The sequence below is a fragment of the Psammomys obesus genome, unplaced genomic scaffold (genome assembly GCF_907164565.1).
Source record: "Psammomys obesus unplaced genomic scaffold, mPsaObe1.curated_primary_1811, whole genome shotgun sequence".
NCBI classification, from domain to species: Eukaryota; Metazoa; Chordata; class Mammalia; order Rodentia; family Muridae; genus Psammomys; species Psammomys obesus.
This window is the reverse complement of record NW_026592403.1, coordinates 3,149,422-3,156,683: the sequence shown is the minus strand read 5'-3', so window position 1 is coordinate 3,156,683 and position 7,262 is coordinate 3,149,422. Positions and strand designations below refer to the sequence as shown.

The following is a 7,262-nucleotide window of genomic DNA, read 5'->3' as shown; positions in this document are numbered from 1 at the left end:
AAACAACCCTGGAAAATAAAAGATCTTCTCGAAGTATCTCCAAAGCTGATCTCAGGCTGTTCTATAGATCAACAGTAATAAAAATGGCCTGGTATTGTCATGATTCAGATCTTGACTCCAATATAACTCCAAGTTGGACCTTGGTGGTATCCATACTATGGTCCTCAATGGGCTCCCTATATGGGGTAGACATGTGTTGGGTGTCCCCGGGAATGGTGTATCACACAACACTCCTCTTTCTGTGTATGTTTAGGAGCAAGGACTTTTGTTTCTCTGAATCCAAAGTGCACATTCTTTTGACTCTTGGGACAGGGGCTTAGTTTATAGGGCTACTGATAATCTTATGTGCACATCCTATCCATTGGCATGCATTATTCACTCACTAAGCCCAGCATGTGTCTGTTGTTGTCTTTTTTTTCTCTTTTGACTTGCCACAGTGTTGAACAGACAAGAGGAATTCATATCTATAAACTGATGTGCTGTTCAAAAATGAAGAGCTCTTCACTCTCCCTGGGCTCTGTCCTAGTGGCCTATGGGAACATAGGGTGTGGCCCGGTGATGTACAGTCCCTTTCCACAACATTGGAGATGAAGCTGGGCTTCGAGTTCACACCTGCATATTCCTACAGCTTCTCAGAGTCCTGTGGACAGTGACTGAGGAGACAAACCATGCAGGAAACATAAATCTAAAATAAATAAATAGATAGATAGATAGATAGATAGATAGATAGATAGATAGATAAATAGATAAATAAATAAAATGAAGAGCTCTGATGTCTCAGTAGAGTAAGCACAGCCCATACTTTTAAGTCAAGTCCTCACAGTAATAGGTGATTAGTAGCCAACTTGAGCTTACAATTTTTAACAATTCTAAAAGCCTTTGGCTAGATTCCTTAAAGACAGTCATTGAAGCTTTGAAGTTAAAAATATTCTGATTTCACCATAAAACAACAATAGATGTGAATGAACAACTGATTTGACAGTTGCTATACAATCCCCACTTTGAAATGGTCTGGTAATTGTGTGATTAGAAAACAAGGAATTACTCAGGAGATATTTGCATAAATCTCTCACCACAAGGGAATGTTGAATCATGTGGAAGAATCATTTCTTCCATGTATTTCATGCCATGCTTTCCATGCCAGTGAGTGAAGTCATACACATCCTTTCTCTTCCCTATTCCCTCCCAATCTGCTCTTACTGCTGCCTATCTCTAGCCTAGGGGACTGCTGACCACATGGACTCTATAACCAAACATCTATGACTTAGTGCGACCTATCTAGTTTGTTCATTTCTTGATGTCTCCCTAATTTATATTCTTGAAATCATTATCTTCTTTATTTACTGTCTGATGATCTTGCCTCTAGATATTCCTGGCTCTACACTCTTCTACCACTTCCCTTGCTTTTCATTGTTCCATCATCTCCTGGGGTCTTCACTGTTCCATCGCTCTCCTGGCTCTTCACTGTGCCATCCCCTGCCTGGCTATTCATTATGCCATTGGTTAACTCTTATCTAGTTACACCTTACCTGTACTCTGGTCCTCTACAGTGTCGGGAACAAAAGCAAATCTATTGTTAAAGTCCTTACAGAAACGCATATATCATCATTGTAAATTCTTGCTATTTATGCAGAAGCACAAGCTTCTGGGATATCAACTGCTGATATCCTGATTCTTGGCTCCTATTTTCTCAAAGAATCACCTAGACTCTCCCAAACACTCTTCATTGTGTGCATCTCACTCTATTTCTAATTAGTGCTCTTCCTAGTTAAAGTGTCATGGATCTGCAGCTCTGTTTGTGATGGTTAGTTTTATGCGTCTACATGCCTGGGATAAGGAAAGCCCAAATAGCTGGCAAAAAGGCATTTCAACTCTATTGAAAATCATGTTTATAGGGAAAATTGCTCTTTGAATTGTTTGGCTAAGTGAAAATCTTCCCTTATCCATGTGGGTGGGCATCATTAACTACATTAAAGATCTAAGTATCTCAAAAGGGAGAGACAGGATGACCTGTTGTACTAAACGTCCACACTTTCACATTGGCCCTCCTGGTTTTCAATGCTGTGGACTAAAATACTTCACTTCTTCCTGAATCTGAATCTGTCAGACAATACCATGAGCCACAATCGTTAGCCAATTCTTACCACAAATCTCCTCTTATATACCTTCGATATATGCCCTTCTCATTCCGTTTCTCTGAAGAACTCTTAAAGGAATATATACACTAATTTATCTGTCAAAATAACCATCTTTCAGAAAGCTTTTCCTGGCATGTCAAATAAGTCTAATTATTATTGTGTTTGAGCAACATCTGTGCATTAAACACTTCTCATAGCAATTTTATTGAATTGCACTTTGAATTGTTGAGAACACGGGCTTATCTTTTATACATAGAAGATTCCTGTTGTGAATTGAAAATGGGCTTTGTTTGCTGAAATTGCATTTAGTCAAGTAGCAGCAGAACATTTCAGCAAGAGGCAGAAAAAGGCTCTAGGAACAGGACAGTAGGAAGACACTGATTGGGTATGCATGATGAGACTCCACACTCAACATCCAAAAACAACTAGGAAATATACACTACTCAACATAGATATAAACAGATGATAGATAGGTAGTGAATGTATGGATGAATGGGTAGATGGATGGATGGTAGATAGCTCCGTATATTTATAAATGTATAAGGACAGAGAGGTAAGAGGGAGGAGATAAACAGTTGCTGCAACTTTACTAAGACAAATGAACGAGTCAGAGTCAAACATCATTAGACTACATTCTCTAACACGTCTATAAATTTAGCCATTAAATGGCCTGTTTTGAGATTTTTAAACATTAATTTGTCCAAATATTCCAAAAGTCAAAACTGCATGTGGTTCATATCTTCATCCAAAATTTGATGATAAGAAAATAGAAGCATAACGTGGAGATGTCACAGGACTTTGGGGTTAATCAATGATGCATTTTGAAAGTTGACTGTCCTTACTGCTGGTACTGTATATCAAATCCAGATAATGAACTGCCCTGCTGTGCCACCTTCGGGCATGTCACTTATCAGCACTTGTTTTTCTCTTGCACTAAGTCCAGTTGCATAGATAAATAGAGGCTAGAATTCAGCAACAGAAATAGGAATGCCTCAATAGGGAGAGTTGTGCAGTAAAAGGGGAAGATGAAAGGGAACGGCGCAATGGCCCCATCAGTGTTCCTTGGTTCTCTTGTCTGAGCCACAGGAGAATCTAAAGTATAAATTACTCCGATGGTAGTGCCCAACTCAGGTAGGGGAGACTGTCCTGCCAATCAGCCACTCTTTGGACAGATTCCAAAATGTTTCTTCTCTCTGACCCAACAGGCAAAACAGCTCCAGGATTCCAGATTCCAAGTGAACCCCACATGGAAATTACAGGCTATAAAGCAAAATACTACAGAAGGTGCAACTGAGTTTTTAATAGTAATTTCCTTTTTTAAATTCCTTTTCTTATACAATTGAACCTATTATGGTGACAATGAATGTGTTCCTATTTTTAAATATTACATGGCCATTTGAGATGCCAAGTCTAATATAGAAATATATGTCATGATTAAGTTTTGCTTACATCTAATTTTCAGCTAATACAAACTTTAGCGATGTGTGAATTCAGCATTGCTAGTAATTTAACAAAAATAGATATAATAGATATGGAAATGCAATAATTGAATTAGAATCTAAACACATCATAACAGTCCTGTGTATTCAGGCTCCAGTGAAACAGTATCAGCTATATACAGTGAGCAAACAGTTGTCTCAGAGGCAGCTGTATGTGATTAAACACTCATTCACTAGATTTTTATGTCTGCACCATGATTTTACACAAGTTTTGAGATACTCATCAAGTTAATTAACCTCCCCATGTATCAGTGTTCTCATCCAAACAATGGAGATAATTGTACCTGTCGCAGAGAACTGATGGTTCCTCGCAATTAAATGAGATATACATAAAGCATGAAGAATCTTGAACAGTTAGAGCATCCAAGTTCCAAACAAAGTAGAATGGAAGGTGAAATGTATTCTTCATGGAGACAGAGATTGTGTGGTGTGCGTGTGTGCCAGCGCGTGTGCACTCGTGCAAGGAGTGTGCCTCTGCGTGTTCATATGTGTTAGTGCACATACATTTGTTCCACAGAACACATATATAGGTGAGAGGACAATTTTAGGCATTATTCGTTGCCTTCTACCCTGTTTGAAGCAGTCTTTCTTTTGTCTCTATGGCCTTCACGCTTCCAGTGAAATTCCAGTTTCTATTCCCATTTTTCAAGGAGGAGAACTGAGATTACAGATGTAACATGCAGCTTTGTTTGTGTTATGGACACTTGAACTCAAGTCTTCATGGGCAGTGGCAAATCCTGTGCCTAGAGAGCCATCTTCTAAGCTGATAGAAAATCTTGTCAGTACAGTAACCTCCTAATGAAGTCCTGAGCATGACTAACTTGTTATGATATGAAAGAATGGTTTGTTTTTTTACTGAGATGATGAGCATGACCCAGCAAACCCTGCCTGCAATAGGCATTTTATATAAAGTTTAGTTTTAAACCTCAGAATTGTCTGAATATATACCACCAATGTATTTAGATAGGGACTCTAAAAATGTAGGTCATAATAAATGGATCGAGTAAAATTTGAATTCAAATTTGACACTCTGGATAGAAATTGAAAAATGTATGCTTTTTAGAAGAGAGAAAAATAGAACAGCCAGAAAACATGAAACTGGGGCATATTTAAGAAACCTAGAGACAGAAGCTAGTGAAATGTCTTAGCAAGTGCAAGCACTTGCAGCAAAACCCTGCAGACGTGAGTTTGATCCCTAAAGTCCATGCCAAGAACTCTGTTGCAGTGGCATGCATCTTTCATCCCAACATTCCTACAGAGATTAGAGGCAGAGACAGAAGAATTGCCCAGAAACCTATGGAATATCCCAAAAGCCCGAAGTATCCAGCATGAAAAAAAAAAAAAAAAAAAAAAAACAAGAGCAACAAGAGATCCTCCCTCAAAGGAAAGGAAAAACTATAAATGTTTTTATGTTCTCAGATGAGAGGGTGAGATGCGAACCAGTCCCAAGATTTTCTACCTCTTTCTCAATCTCTGAAGGCTGTTCTGGCCTAAACACCTCTCCAAGCTGAGTGATTCAAACTGGCTTCTGTTGGCTTCTCACTGAATTGCTCTACCCAGGCGCAGACTAATTCTGGCAATATGTTTTAATATTCTGGCTCCTTCTCACTCTCTAGCTCATTCTGTCTTCTCCTGTGTCTACCTTGTTCTCTCTGAAACCTGTCTCTGTAAAACTGTCCCAGAAACAAACACTCTCTCCCTGCACTGCTCTTAAGTAGACTTTCTTTCCTGTTCTCTTTTCATGAGAGTTGAGTATATCTGATCCCTGATTCGTTCTGTCAACTTTTCCTCTGAGTCGCCACTTTTAGTCGCCTTTTCATTATATGTCACTTTTCTTTTCTTTTTTTTTTTGAATTTTATTTTTTTCTTATCAGTTACATTTTATTAACTCTGTATCCCAGCCGTGTCCCGATCCCTCATTCCCTCCCAGTCCCTCCCTCCCTCCCTCATCTCCACCGTGCCCCTTGCCAAGTCCACTGATAGAGGGGACCTAAACATGACTGCTTCCTTCTATAAACTAACCTTACCTTCATTGTTTGCGATTAAAGGTGTCTTCTAAAAGGAACCAGATCCTAAATGGTGTTCTATGATTTCTACACACATGCTTGGCACACACAGAGAGACAGAATACTAATAACAAAAATTAAAGAATCTGGATATAACTTCAACTCAGTTTATTTCAAAATAAACTGAATAGCCATATAGAGTAGTTCACTCTAATAATACTAGAATTCAGGAGGCTGAAGCCAGAAGTTTTGGATACTGAATTCTAGAATAGCCTGAGCTAGCCAATGAGATCTTGCCTTAAACAAAAGCAAAACAAAATAAAACCAACCAGCCAGACAAATGCTCTCCAGGTAGGTGTTATAACATAAACTCATTTTGTCCCAGAGATGAGAAGTACAAGCAATAGGTAGAACCCAGTTCAGAAGACAACCAAGCACTTAATGATGATGTAATGTCATCTTAAACATTAGATTCTAATCTTTGTTTTGTATACTGTTTTCAGGGTAAATGTTGTTAGTAAAGTTTAAATATTGAAGGAAATGTTAAAGCAATATGCTAATTGCAGGTAAACTTCCCAAGGCATATCAGGACTATGCAGAGAACATGACCCAAGGTAGAAAACACTGGAAATATTAAATTTGGGCATCTGGTTCAAATTAATTTCAATAGCTAGAGAATAGCATCAATTACCTTCTAAAATGGATTTAACTTTATTAGTGTGGAATGCAGCAAGACCAATAATTACTTACCTTAGTGTACTTAGATAACCTCAGCCCAGAGCATCTCAAGTCTATCCAAGTAAAGTTGCCATTGCTCGGAAAACCTGGCTGAGAACTCAAAAGTATGGGAACTGTTTATGCATTTGACATAGCATGAGAGAACAAGGCATTGTAAAACTGCACTGTTCATCAAGGGCCTTTGAGCCATTCTGTGAACAGTTTTTATTCACCCCTTTGCCAAGTGAATGTGTGAGATCACAAGATATAAGCTAGAAGACATGCCGACATGCCTAAGATCACAACTCTTAGTGCACAGTAAATTTCTTCCTATTTCTCACATTCTCTGCCTGCAAAAAGGCTGACGTGAAGTTGGCATGAGAGAGTGCATGGACTGCTCAGCCTGGTATTTGCAGCATGATTAGGCCTCGGTGACTATTAACTGAGGCTACTAAGCCACTTGCTGTTTCCTTGTGACATTCTCATTTCCTATTATTTTCTTGTTCTTGTTTTCTTTTTTAATGTTTTCAACACTAACTAACGAAAGGGCAAATTCCATCAGAGAATGGGCTGTATAATTTTGTCTTCTGTTTTGGCATTGTTTAAACTACTATGCAGTTTGCAGAAGTGTTCAGTCAATCCTCGGTGAATTAAAGAGGCATCAGTATTATGAGCATTAGCATTCATTATGTATTTCTTCTCTGGGACTTGTGCTAAGGGTTTTGCATGCTTGAACTCCTTTAATCTTCACACACAGTCCTAAAATGTAAGTACTCTATGAATGAAATACATTTTTGATGAATTACAAGAATATGGTTGTCATTGTCATAGCAACAGAGGTCTGGAAATATAAATCTGATTTAGAAACCATAACCACAGTTTTGTCCCCTTTTTCTGTCTCA

At 38.5% G+C, this 7,262-nt stretch overlaps 1 non-coding gene across 1 annotated transcript; it reads left to right on the top strand.

Moving 5' to 3' along the window:
* Positions 1 to 471: 471 nt before the first annotated feature.
* On the top strand, positions 472 to 683 carry LOC129681311 (small nucleolar RNA SNORA73 family). Its single transcript, XR_008720831.1, has one exon. It is a non-coding gene; the product is annotated as a small nucleolar RNA SNORA73 family (small nucleolar RNA).
* Positions 684 to 7,262: the final 6,579 nt, after the last annotated feature.